Source organism: Pezoporus wallicus, unplaced genomic scaffold, assembly GCF_028554395.1.
Source record: "Pezoporus wallicus isolate ANWC-B61680 ecotype Strahan unplaced genomic scaffold, APGP_CSIRO_Pwel_v1 contig_7292, whole genome shotgun sequence".
NCBI classification, from domain to species: Eukaryota; Metazoa; Chordata; class Aves; order Psittaciformes; family Psittacidae; genus Pezoporus; species Pezoporus wallicus.
The window spans coordinates 13,593-28,508 of record NW_026638060.1 but is presented as its reverse complement, the minus strand read 5'-3'; positions in this window follow the sequence as shown (position 1 = coordinate 28,508).

Genomic DNA, 14,916 nt, shown 5'->3' with positions numbered 1-14,916 from the left:
AGGACAAGGCTCACAAAGCGGACCAGCAGGCTGCAGAGCTGAAAAGCACCCGCAGTTCAGAAGTGCTGCTAAACGTGACAACTCCATATGCAAACATCCCTTGAACTATTAGTGTGTAGAGTGGACGTATGCAGCTTTGTGCAGCTTCCTAATCTCATGTGCAAGTAGAGGACCAACAGATACTGGCCCAGCACAAGATACCTACTTTCTAAAGCGATGGCAGCACAAGATCACTGAGTGACAGGCTTGCACTAAGGAAGGATGGAGGGGAGTGGAGGGAGGCAGAAGGAAGTGCTACTACTGGCATCGTATTTTCTACTCTGTTCTAGTTCACCTTTACTCTCAAGTATATGCTTTCCTTTCTTTTTACTATTCCACACAGTTTTAAAGGGACTATGGGAAATATCATAGGGGTATTGTACCGCCATGATGTAGTACTATTAGCCATTGTCCTCTCAAAGAGCCCTAGTATAGGAAAGATTTGCATTAGTATTAACACTGTGCATGGAAGTGGACCAGGGAAATTTCACACTCAGCTGAAGGTTATCCACCCCTAGCTGGGAAAATGTCAAAAAACAGAGAGGTCAGCTTCTACAGCCAGAAGAAGACAGGTGAATAAGCCCTAAATAGCATCACCAGTCACGTCTCCATTCTTTGTGCATCCTTCTATGCTGTGAACAAAGCAGCAGCTCCTGAATCTCGTTGTGCCTGGGCTCAGCTTCTACAGAAAGGCACTTCAGCCCTAAATTACAGAATTAACAGCTGGTGAGTTTAGTATTAAAATGAGCAAACAGGTGGGTTAAACTTTTGCTCTTGATCATGCCTTGTCCCCTCACAGAGGAGTCTGGATTCCCTAGAACTGAGAACTAAAGCCTCCTTCTCCAAAATCCCCACAATTATGCTCTTCCCCTCAAGCACCAGTATTTCAGGCAGAGACCCAGGCCACCCTGCTCCTTAGCTCTGTGCATACTCTAGAGCACCACATCCACACCTCATATACTCAATTAAAGAACTGGTCTGGTAATGAGTCTGGAAGTCTGACATTGTACCTTCCAGCTCCTTGTTTGGCATGGAAAGGAAGAACACTGACTGTTTCTATTCACCTCTATAAAATACATGAAGTTGGTTAATTTGCAGCCTAACGATATGACAAACAAACAGCTTGATTTGATTTCCCAGGGATCACTTTTGGTTTTGTTTCTCCAGTCTGCTTCACTGAGAAGATTGCTAAGGGCTTAATTTGTGTGTAACAGTGTGCCAGCCTTCAGGCTAGTCACCCCACTCACCCTGCAGAGTGCTGCTGTCAGATGGGCAGCCAGTAACAGACATAGCAGAGAGCATTTCCTGCACAGCAGCTGACCTCACAAGTGCCTGTTACAGCTTTCATTCTACCGGTGACAAGTGATTTTAGCACTCCAGCTCCTTCTGGCACAGAGGGAGTGTGTTCAGGGACTCAAAAATCAGTGTTGCAGCTGGGTAGGAAACCTCCTGCTGTGCAGAAACCCAGTCCTGCGCTTTGAGAGCAAGAGGGAAATAAGCTCCTTGCCTGTCACTTCTCCAGCCCAGCAGATTGACACACTGCTGCTAAGCAATGATGGCATAGGAAAATCACCCAGGAGGTGGGATGGCACCTACTGAGCAGGGTGTGGGGACCGGTCCCACCAGGCTGGAGATGCTCCTGATGTGAACTGGCAGCTCTCCCAGGGTTGTGCCTGTAGGGCAGCAGTTCAGAGAGACGGGCTGTGGCCTGTTGAACCTCTCATGCTTACGTCCATGGTAGCTGTTTCATGCTGCTCTTGCACTGGGTGTCTGGGTGCTGCAGTGCAAGTGGTGGTTTCAGATGGCTGGGAGGGTGATTCATCGTGTTGCATATGAACAAGCCACGGTGCTGGGGATGCCTTAACCTCCTCATGCTGCTGCAAGTCATGGTGTTGAATAGTTCATTGGAGATAATCCAAAGCCAGGATGAGGGGGAAAATGTTAGTTTTTCTCTCTGAAACTCTTGTGGAATTTGGAAGGATCCCCAGGTGAGCCTTCAAATCCTGCCTTAGAGTGCAGTCCAGCAGATGATGCAGGGAATGCTGCTGCTGTGGTCTGTGAGTCATGTTTTTCTGCCACTTTCAGCTTCAGTGGTCCTCAGCTTCAGATTTTGCAGGTCCAGCTTTTTGCAGGTCCAACTTTTTCCCCAGGATCACCACTTGTGAGTGCCAAGGAATTGTCTACATGGCAGAGAGTGAAGCATCAGAGGTGGTCTTGAGACCAACAGAGCCTAAAGGTAAACTGATGGGAGGACTAGGAAAGAAAATATCAGGCATGGGAAACAGGTGAAAAAGTGTTTGCCAACCCCAACCTGCCCCTGGAGTAGCAAAGCAGTAATGAAAGAAACTGCCAGAGAGAAGATGTGGAAGGAGCCTATCAGGAAGTCCAAGGCTGACAAAAGAGAGCAGATGCTGGAAGATGGGAAGCGCTGATTTACTGGTGTCCCTGAGAATGGGCGTTAAGAGTCAGCAGATAAGGGTGCTGAGGCAGCAGGATGGGGACAAACGAGGAAAATGTGAACAGGGCAGGTTGTTTATTTCAGAGGGGGAAAGGTGGGAGAAAGGGAATTACCAGGCCAATGTCATTTACTGGTTAAACTGAGCATGTAAGGCCAGTTATCGTAGGGACCTACAGAGTGTGTGTGTATACACAATGATCTTTACCCTAGCCACAGACACCCATGTATACACATGTTTAACTGCATTTCTGAATCCTGGTGGTTCCTAAAATGTCAGAAAATTAGGTAAAAACATCTACTGAATCATCTTAGAAGTTTTTCACCAGAAGATCACCCCTCACCCCTAAAGCATACTCAAGCCTTTCACTGCAAATAAATTGCTCCATACTTAAGTAAAAAAGAAATATTTTTTGAATGCAGTTTAATGAGTGCTGTTAAATATACTATTTTTCATAAACCATTAATGCTTTCCTTTTGCTTGACTGAATCCTCTAAGCACTTGCAAAATTCCCAACCCCTGTTGGAGACACTAACTAGCCAACTGTTGAAAGAAACAAACAAAGTAAGTGCTGGTGTTTGTGGAAGCTTTTTAAATACTCATGCATATACACTCACAATTTTTCCTCTCCTTGGAATGCAGCTTGGAAGTACAGTGACTGCTGAATGCTTAACAGCCCTGAGGAGGACATAGCTTTCTGTCTCTAGTCTTGTAACAACTAATGAGCACTACTTTGGCCACACAAATGCTTCCACAAAAGAGAATGACTTAGCATGCCCAAAGTAAAGTATTGACAGGACACATGTCAAAGAACCCTGCCTAAGAGGCGTTTCCACTAGTTACAGGGGTCTCACCCAAGAACATCAGTTCAATGGTATATTTCGGAGAAAAAGGAAAAGGCAGGAGACACAAGTCCATTGTGTCAGCCTTGTTTGCTGATAACTATGCTCCTTGACACATGGTTTTGTAGGTAACACAACCAGTTGCAGTAGGGATCTTCATAACTTAATCATGGAAGAAAAATTTCTAGTACCCATGTAGAAGAAACACCTTCCATTCTGCAGGTAGAACAATCCTTATAAACCAACACACCTAACTGGGGTGAACTGGAGATAGCGCTCACTTCCTGTAGTTCCTTCCAAGGTTTGATTAGCATCTAGTACACAACATGAAGCCTATGAAGAGAAATGCTTCAAAATATTGTATTGGGTAATGTTATTTAATAGGCAAGAGAAAAGCCCAGAACAGACCTCAGTGTATGACTCCTAACCAAACCAGATATCATGGCTGATCTTCAGAAACTCTGGTTAATATCTGCTACACATCTCTTAGGTCTCAAATACAGGATATTCTCGCTCAGAACTCCAGGCACCCCTCCCCAGGACTTGTCTGAAGCAGCCAGTTTTGTAGTTCACCTCTTCCTAAGCAGCCAGTTTTGTAGTTAACCTCTTCCTAACACCTTTTTTTACCCTCCAGATACCTTGGTAAAGTTCCATTGATTTATCAGAAGTGAGGACATGCCCAGTGATATTTTAGTACATTGCCTTTTCTCATTGGAATTGAGGTCAGAATCAGCTCTGAAATGACAGTAGTTAGGAATTTTATCGTTTGTTGGGTTTTTTTTTTGCCAATGAGATCTCAGACAGAAAAAAAAACTGATGAAACTCACTAATACATCTTTATTATGGCCAATACAAACTTTAATAGAGGATGGAAATAAGAATTAAGCATTGAATCAGAAAGATATATTTGTAATGTTTTCTCTTTGTAGATAAAATATGACAAGTTGGTGGTTACAGACAAGGAAACTTGCAACACAGGACACAGTTCAGTCAGTTCAGTACTAGCAGGGGTTAAGTAAGTTCTGCAAGTCTCCCACACTGCTTAAAATGGGGGGGGAAATAAATCTTGATTTATTAATTTCTAAATCAGATGATTTCGAATAATGAAGGACATGGTTCTGTCCAGAAATGGTATATACAAAGGAATACAAAGGAATTGATATATTCTCTGAGGAGAAAGTATTTAAAGTGGTATAAAGGAATTCATTACTTGGAAATATAACTTAGATAATTATATACATTTGGAAAAGTTAAAATCTCAATAGAGAGGCAATTCTAGGAGCACATGGAAGAAATGAGAACTAAAATGCCATCTTTTGAATCAGAAACTTTCAGGTGTCATTCTGGTGCTTCAAATTTAACAACCTAAACAGAATCTGTATCCTCATGTTCAAGACAATACACCTTCAGAGCTTTGTGAAATCTCTTGTAGTGAACACCCAAATCATGGCAATCAACCTTCCTAACACCTTCTTCTACTCTAGTCTACACTCCTGTTCCTTAGCCTTGAGGTTAGTTGTGTTTCCCCTTCTCAGCCCCTCTGGTATTCCTGTGGACAGGAATCCATGGGGCTTTGGGCAACCTGGTCTAGTGGAAGGTGCCCCTGCATGTGGCAGGGGGCTGGAACTGGATGAGCTTTAAGGTCCCTTCCAACCCAAACCATTATGTGAGACTATGAGTCTACAAGTCTACGATTTTTAAAAGACAGCACTTAGAACTGGAAACACAACTTTGAAGAAATAAATGGGTTCTTTTCCAGGTTACCATTAAAACTGAATGAAAGCAAGGATTTGAGAAACTGGCGTGAATGAGGTTAACAATTCAACTCAGTTTGTGAACAAATGTGTTTCAATAAAACTGAAAAAAATGTTGACAAGAGTCTCTGAAAAGTAGCCTGAAAATTAATCCTGATCTGCCCAAATCATTTGAAGAGAACTGCATTTTAATAGGTGAACTCTTCAGCTTTTTAGAATGACACTGGCTTGAACTAGTACTTGAAATCTCCGTTGATCAGCAGTGAAGATGATGATAAAAATATTCCAGTATGCACATATGGAACACACCCAGGGGAAAAAAGGCCAGGAAAACAATAACAAAACAAACAAACAAACAAACAAAACAATACAGAAACAGATTAGATCTGAGACAAAATCTGTTAAACAAAACAAAACAACAAAAAACAAAACAAGACCAAAACAACATACTAAAACTTGCTGATTTATTGTGGGAAAATAAACTGCTTTCTTACCTTCTAATATCTAGGCATTTAAAAATGTCACTATTTATTAAACATGTTACTGTTTATAGAAAGACTATACATCTGAAATGTTTAAGCTTTGAAGTGGGAAGTAGGAGTTTCACAAGTTCTCCAGCCCAGCACTTGCCTGCAGATGCTTATCATTTGTTTAATCATCACACCAAGAATATGCCATCATCATTTGGATTCCAGCTTTTTGCATCGAGCAGTAATAACTGCTTAGGAAGGCTCCAGCAAAGTCCCTGTTCACTTCAGAGTTGGTGATGACAGCAGTCCCTGCAGAGTGCCCAGACTACTTGTCCATCCTCAGGTGAGAGGGACAGTCATTCTTCTGGTTTTGTAAATTCAAGGGAAGAGAGCAATGGGCGTATTGTATTGGAAGGAAAAAAATCCTCCTCCAGCTCTGTGTTCTTCCAGCAGATCATTCCTATGAGCAAAGCATGCGGCAGTTTGAGGAAAGTAATTCTTCTAAGGCTTATCATAGAATCGTTAGGGTTGGAAAGGACCTTAAGATCATTAAGTTCCAACCCCCCTGCATGGGCAGGGACACCTCACACTAAACCATACCACCCAAGGCTTCGTCCAACCTGGCCTTGAACACTGCCAGGGTGGAGCATTCACAACCTCCCTGGGCAACCCATTCCAGTGCCTCGCCACCCTAACTGGAAAGAACTTCTTCCTTATACCCAATCTAAACTTCCCCTGTTTAAGTTTTAACCCGTTACCCTTTTTCCTGTCACTACAGTCCCTAATGAAGAGTCCATCCGCAGAATCCCTATAGCCCCCCTTCAGATACTGGAAGGCTGCTATGAGGTCTTGCAGTATAAGAAAATGGTTTTCCTACTGAACAGTGAAGTAGAAACCTCTTTTCTATACTGGAATACAAATACACTCATACACAGAGAAATATGCTTCTTTTAAAGGCTCCTCACATTTTAAACTTCTATAACTATGATTCTATGATTTTAACTAGGAAGCAGCCACTGTATGGCAACAGTGCCTGGAATCCTCCTATGCATTTTCCTATAAATCACATTTCTGTGAGCTTAGACTTTGCTGATGTATGAGAAGAGGCATTGACTAAATACTGGAAGCCTGGCAGCACTAATGAGTTGATTAAGAACTGAGGATTTCCCATGCATGGCATATTTTTGGAAGGCTCAGGAGACTCTTTTATGTATTTAACACTGGTGAATCTTTGGATCAGGTAATAAAACAGCCTGTAGAGCAAAGCCATACTCTTGGAGAACATCCTATCCATGTTCTTGTAAGGCAGGTAAAAGCAACAGAAGGAAAACAGATGATCTATTTTGGATATAATTCATTTAGGTAAGATGTAAGTGCTTCTAAGTTATGGGATTGCCCTGGAAGTCCATGCCCAGTTGCTCTGCCTCCGTATCCAAATCCTTTCCTTCCTTCAGATGGTGTAAGTAGTCCACGCAGTTCTGCTGCTGGCTCACTGTCATGGTGGTTTATAAAGCCACCACTGTCGGAACACACTGTCGGAACACCAGTGCCCAAAACGCATGCTGATGGTCTGATTTTCAGTTGTCCTCTGTCTTTTGTAATCTTTTACAGGAGAATTTGCTTGGACCACAAGGCCTTTCACACTTAGCAACCAATGGCAGACGTCAAATGAAAATGTAAAATAAAGGCAACCAAACAGTGCTACCTCTTAGCTATTAGTCCTCTGGTTTCTAGGCACCTACACCTTGGACTTCTTCTCCAGAGGTGGTATCTTTATGCTTTGTAGTCCTAAGTGGGGCTTTTTATTTTCATGGACTCATCTAAGGCTCTTGGAATCCTTATACAGTTTTGTTATCCACAATGTATTCTAACAATCACTTCCACAGATTAACATGTTGTGGGAAAAACAGTTTCATTCTTTTTTGAACCAGACACCTTTAGGTTACACCTACTCTTCCCTTGTTCCTGTACATAGGAACATTTTATTTTACTTTATTTTATTTTTTTAATTTTTCTTTCCATCTTGCTCATGACTTCTAGATTCCTCTATATTCATTCCTTATTGTTTGCATTTTTGACCATAGTCTGCTTTTGCCAAGGGACCAATCCCACAAATCTGAGTTTAAAACATTCAAGACGAAGGCACAACATGGACTCTGAAATTCCTGTGTTTTCTTATTAATATCCTCTTGACTTACAGAAGAGAAATGCAATTCCCCATGGCTAACCTGCTGCCCCTTGTTCATGCTGTTACTGCAATCCACATGCTGCTTTGGCTTATACTGTCTGGAATTGGCCGTGACAAATGTCTTTGTAAAGCTCCTAGTGCTTTGTTTCAAGCTAGAGCTCTTTCTTTGGGTTATCAGAAAGGGGGAAACAGCTGACTCTTTAGTCTCCCTCCAAAGACAAATTGAGTTTTTTCCTGGTTTGTGGCATGGATCTCTGATCATAAGCTGAACCATCAAGTTCCATCTGCCATCTCTGAAGGTAGTCAGTGAAACTGTGGAAATTAAGTTGGGATTACAAATACTAAAACTGGCTTTAATGCTTACTTGTAAAATGAATCCTCTTTCCGTCATAGTAGTCTTTTGCAAAAAGGCTGCTTTCAGGCTGATGGTTTTGTTTAATGACTAGACACAGGAGCGGACTGCTGAGAGGCAAGGGCATCTGGCAGCAGGTAAGGTCCCTGCGGGTGCCAGAGTGCTCTTTTCACAGCCTGGCTCTTCATGTGCATCCCCATCTCGCTCCTCAGGGATCCTCCATTCCTCACACTGCTCATGGCCATTTTCAACATGCACAAAATCCTGCTAAGGCTTTCCACGCCTAATTTAAAGTAAAGTACACAGGAGCAAGTGTTTCTTTTGCAGTGGGACCCAAACGAGTTCTTTGATAGTCCTGAGTGCATAATATGGTATGTATGATGAGTTGTTAAGAAACATTAACTATGAATATCAATATAAAATTAATGAGATCGTGTTTTGTGTGGAAGCCTCAAATTGACTGTATACACCCCTGAGAAATATTTTAATAAGCAGCTATGTTATATCTCCCTCTTGTGATCAAGATCTGTAACAGACCTAGAAGTCAATAGCTGCTTTCTGACCATAGTTTTAGTTCTACAAAATGAATTTAAGGTGATCTTTTAAACTGCCTATTTTCACAAGTTCACAACTGCTCACTATACAAAGAATAGCTAATTAGCAAAAAAATTGAATGCAATCAATCATTAAACAGTAATCAATGCCATGTGAGACCAGATGCTAGATTCCATTGTGGCATGAGAAAAGCATGAAGTTTTTGATGGAGGATAACACACGAGGAAGACTGCAAGCCCTAATCCTTTCATTACAGCAGAAGGCTTGGGTGTGCTTCAGAATAAGATGCAGCACCTAGGCTAGGTGCATTTTTGCAGTATCTAGTGGCTGGCAGTCTCCACTTGCAGGATCCTCGCAGGTCTCTGGCTCTAAGACAAGGCTCCAGAACAGCATTTGGACAAACACCATCATCCTCCTTCCTTGGTGACTCCTCCTTTGATCCCATCATCATCTCCTTGGGTTAACCTGTGAAAGTATCCAATGACCTTTGAAAGTGATGTTTGTCATGACATTTTATGTTTTATGGTAAAAACATGCTCACTGTGGTTTAAAATTTTTTTCTCCACCTTAGAACAGTGTTTTTGTTTTCTGGAGATTTCTATGTCCCATCATTCACAAAGGCATAGGAAGGTACCCTTTGAAGATCTTAGAAGGCAATAAAATTATACTAGAGCATATTTTTACCCTTGTAAGAGAAATGGAAGAAAAGATTATTTAAATTACCTTTGCCTGTGCTATGTCAGAAACTCAGCACAGTTCTAAGTATCTTTGTAATAGGAGAAGTGATCCTTGTTGCACTCTTTTATCCTTGGGTACAGGAAACTCTTCAAGGTACCATCATTTGAAGAACCAAATCTCTCTAATGCTTCCAGCATTCCCCTGTGAAATTAACATGGTTTTTCATTCCAGTACATTTCATCTGAAGCCCTTTGGGACTGATACAGTGAGACAAAAACCAAACCTAAATCTGGGAGTTCAATAGACAAAAAAATGACAAAAGTGCAGAGGGGCTGACCCCCGCCATCAGTGTTTATGGCCTAAGGAGCATACCTGGACAGTGCTGCCAGCAGTGCTGTCCATTACTGCTCACTGAAAAAAACAGCCCACCTGGGAGCTAAATTTACTTTTCACACGACTTGTAAAGCTTCCGTGTTAACCAGCCTGTGTGATGCTTTAGTCCTGTTATTCTACAGCTGTTTGGTACTCCACTATCCTCTTCTCCAAAATGCTGCAGCAGCCACTGGTCTAATGTAATTTTTTTTTAAATCCTGAAAAGCAGGGCAATAGAATAACAAACATTTATGAGTGTCAGTGACTAGAGGACCCAGGATCTTCTCTATCTCAATTATTTTATTGTCCACTTTTTTATTGGAAGGCTCATACTGGAAAGCAAATCTCTGATATAATCATGTGCATTCTCCACATTATTCAATGCACACAGGTCCCATAGGTAGCAAGAAGCTCTTCAACTGATTAATATACATTGAAGGGTTTACAGGCTTGATTGTCCAAAAAGGCTCCCTCCTGCACAACGTAATGAGTAGGAAATAGTCAAAATTATCAGCCAAGTCAGACTTCATGGACTTCAGCTGTAGCCTGAACAAGAATGTAACAATAAGTAAAATGCCTGACGTTGCATTATGAGATGAGCAACAAGGACAAGCTGCAAACAACACACTAGACAGGATTTGCTGCTAACCTCATTGTTAGCTGTAACAGTAACAGAATGCCCTGTTCAATGATTTTTCAAATATGTGTATGTTCACAGAGTGGGACCTACATCCCAGTCAGTGGTTTTTGGGGTAAGCATCTTCTGAGAAAAGAAATTATTACTATTTCTATCAGCTTCCACTTAGAAAAAGCACACAGAACTGCCTGTAATATGTCCATGTTATGACCTTCTTTCCTTTTTGGTAAGAATTTTAATTACTGTAAAAATTGTGAGACATTTTTGATCTAAGGAGATGAGCGCATTTAGAAAGTTAAATATCTCCTCAGACAGCATAGACTCACAGAGAAATGCAACAAAAGAAGCAGCCTGGATCCTGTGGCTTGATGGGTGCTCAATTTGTTAAAAAAGTCCTAGCATACAGGCTGTCATACTTTCAGCTTTCAGTCTGGTGTCCCTTCTGCACAGTCTTGCTTACCACATAGGTGCAGTTAGGCTAAGTTTCTTCCAGATCGAGTATTTTCACAGTACTGAAGCGCACCTTGCAAATACTTGGTTCCTACAGACACCACAGGTAGGGCAAATGCTCAGCCAGCAAACAGACTTCAGGTGTACTGCAGTGCCACAACCGTTGCTGTCATGCATAGCCACTGTTTTGTTTGCACCAAACTGTTGTTCACACAATAATTGTCTGAATTCAGTGAGTAAAAGTTGCTGATATAGAAGTCAGTGGGAGCTCTACCACTGTTCTCAAGAGCAGCAACACTTCACATGATATGACCGTTTGTGTCGGTAAATTTGTTTGTGTATAAACATAACTGCCTGGTTGAACCTCCTCTGAGCTCATTTTTGAGTGAATGAATGAAAAATGCTTCATTTCAGCAAGCATAGTATATGCTTACTCAAACACAGTGGTTCCAGAAAAGTCAAGATGTTTTCTATTGCTACTGAATCAAAAAAGAAAGAAATATTCAAAACTGTATCATTAACTACATAATTGCTTTATTATATAGCCCTACTTAAAAAAAAAATGCACCCAAATCTCATTCACTGAATGTTTCATTTGTGAATACTTTAAAATCAATAATGACTGATTTGATTGCAGAGTTCATAAACCCCACTATTTTTAATCCATTTCCTGACTTGTATCCTGTAAGGGAGTAATTGGATAATTAGAATGCAGAGGCTTTCAGGAGGGACACAGCTTTGACATACAGCAAGAACAGCTTGTACAGCTTCTGTTTATGAGGAGCTGGAAGCATAAAATTGCAGCGGTCACTGCAATCAGCTTCTTTCATTATGCAAATAGAAGAGTGTTTTTCACTTCCACGTGAAGGTCAAAAGACAATTTTTTGATGATCAAGTATCCTCAGTCTACTGCAAAATATTTAAAGTTCAGGGAAAGCTGGTCATATGTCAATATTATGTTGGACCTTCAATTTTAGTATTGCACCCTAAACTGTGAATTCACTACATTTTGTTCAACTCAGTGATGTATGCACACACATATTTTAGTCTCAGAATACCGTTTTCCTCTTATAGTGGTATGAAAAAAATAAATCATATCATATTGCCAATTTTTACAGGAAACTCTTAATTCCAATCACAGATTATGGCAATAAGTTATTTTTCTTAGAACCCTAGAGTTGAAAGTGACGCATAAGGGTCACTGAGTCCAACCCCCTGCTTCTCACAGGACTACCAGAAACTAAACCGTGCGGCTAAGAGCATCATCCCGGCACTCCTTGAACTGCGACAGTCTTGCTGCCACTTCCCTGGGGAACCTCTTCAGTGACCAACCCGCTCTCAGCAAAGAAGAACCTTTTCCTAGTGTCCCATCTGAACTTCCCCTGAGCTTGCTCCATTTCCCCACGCCCAATCGGTGGTCACCAGAGATCAGCACTTCTCCCTCTGCTGCCCCCGTGAGGAAGTTGTTGACTGTGATGGGGTCACTCCTGAGCCGCCTTTTCTCCAAGCTGAATGAGAGCCTTCTGACAAGCCAAATAACCCCGTAAGTCCTCATAAGTAACCACAAGCCAAATAACCACATAAGTCCTCATAAGTCTTCTTAATTGCTTTTCCTTTAATCCACATAGAATTTCCCACTTACCTTTTCCATTCTCTGGTTTATGCCTTAGCTGAAACCAGTTCAATAAAACTGTAGGATACGTTTCACTCCAGGGTGCATCCAAAATCAGGTATTGAAGGGAGCTATATTGGGAAGGGACTATATAATCCTGTTCTTGCCAGAAACCATTAACAGATTTATGGAAAATGAAAATTAATCATATTACTTAAAATGACAACAGTAGCCATTTAATGCAGTTAAGCAGATACTCATTTATTAACTGAGCTAGTGGCTTCTGATTCAGGTCATTGGCTAGTGACCTGAATCAGAAACCAAAAAACTGCATGCTGTGCTATTCAAATGTGGCTGATTATTCCTTCAGCCATTATGGTGAGTACCTAGCTTTTTCCTTCAATATTTATCACAGGACAGTAACTTTGTTTCCAAAGTGCAAAGGAAAAAACCCTCAGTATGTCCAGAGGTGTCATCAAGCTTTGTTATTTGTTCAGTGTCAAGAATTTCTGCGGAAGTGGGAACTGTTGTCTCAGCATCTGTGTTTAAAGCAGGAATGAGTCAGTGGACTAAGCACAGGATGACTCATGCGGGTCTGACAATTCCTTTAACCTCTGCCTATCCTCTCAGGCTACCTTTCACTGATGTGATACCACTGACTTCCGTGGATGTACCACTGACCTCCGAGGATATACCCCTGACCTGTGACCCAAGCAGCAAGATGAGAAGCAGTTCTGGGGTCCCTCAGCAATGACCAACACTTACTACCCTGAGAGCATATGTTGTCACCCTACAATAGAATTTCTCCTTGTAAGCACAAATGTGTGATTCTCATTAAGTGAGCATACCCAGCAACTCCTCACATTTCCTAAAGCCCATTCACTAAAAGGTGGCTTACAGAAATGTCACAGAATGAATGCCAACTTCCCTGTGAAAAGCAGAATGCCAGTCTACTAAAATGTGGAATTTCAGTTTTGCCAACATGGAATTGTACTTACTAATCCAATTCTGCTTGCTGATGCATTTTAGAAATAGCTAATAATTTAATTCATTTTCACAGTGGTCTGCTGGACAGAAATCTGTGATGTGTCATGAATTATGGGCTTGGAAACTAGGAAACCAATGATATCTGCTGGGTTTAGTGGCTTGCACACAACTAATTTTAAGGTATCTGCTAGGCAAGGTCCTTCCCCCAGAAAACAGTAAACTGGTTGTGAGGATAGAAGATCTGAATGACTTGGGAGGGAAGAAGAGGCAGTAGTTTGAATGCTGTCCTGTTCCCACAGAGCAAGTACTGCCTGCCCACGTCTCACCTGGGTGAGGGCCAGGACCACACCTGCACCATCAAAGGCACTGCCTGAGGACATGCCTGCTTGCAGGTGAAAAACATCCCTCTACTGGGAACAGGAATGAAACAACAAAATACTTCTAAAATTTTTGCGTTAGAGGTACAGTGTTACTCATACTGACACTGCTGATGATCTTCAAATCCTTTCCAATCCAAAACATTCTATGATTCCATGCTTTCCAGTTGGCTTTTCTTCCATTTGGGAATCCATTGCAATGATCTCAGAGTGCTTAATATTTCTCTTTCTTACTTGTTCATCTAACTCTTGGAAATCCAGATGGTAAAGACTTTCAAGCCTTTAAACGAGTCAGTGCCTTTTGCATGGTTGTATTTAGGGAAACGCACATGCAATTTCTGATCAGTCTTTGATGATTTTTTTAAAACATACATCTATCCACTGTTGTTAAGCTACATGCTGACAAGCCAGATTGGCAAACATGTGGACTGAAGAGGCAGAAAATTAGTGTAAATCCTATCTACATTCTTCTTACTCAACAAAAAGAGACCACCTCTGACTCTGGAGGAATGTGTAACTAGGAACATTTCACTCATTATTTCAGTTTGTCCATAGCTGTTAAGCTTGTCTTTGCGGATCTTCACCAAGAACAACCTGAGTTCAAAAGACAAGAAGTAATTTAGTTCCAGTAACTTAGGTTTGGAACTGCATTTTCCCAGAGTGTGAAGGGAATGTAAGGGGAAATTTCCAGCACAGCAGAAGAGACCCATTTTGCAAATATACCTAAAGCACTTCCTTGAACCCCGTTACTATGAGGTGTCAGACAGGAAAGATATACTGCCTCCAGTCTCTTCGGCAAAGAAAGCAAATGATGCTGCTATGATTTACAGCCTGAGTTTGGCCTAGCTGTAACCAGCAACTGCACAAAGAAACAGCAGCCAGAAAACTGTTTTTTTTTTTAGGGAGCAGGTGTTAAAGAGAGCTGCTCAATGTCTGGTCAATATCCATATCAATGTCCAGTGATTACTTAAAGTCAGCTTTGGCAAAAAAACCGAGAGCCTGCTCAGTTGGCCCACCTCAGAGGATACCATGAAGACTTTCTGTGGTGCATCCCCTAAAAACACCTGGGTCCAGCTTTGCAAACACATCAGGAGAACCAGTTGCACAGCCCTTAGCCTCCTCTCCTTATAGTAGTTTACTTCACCTC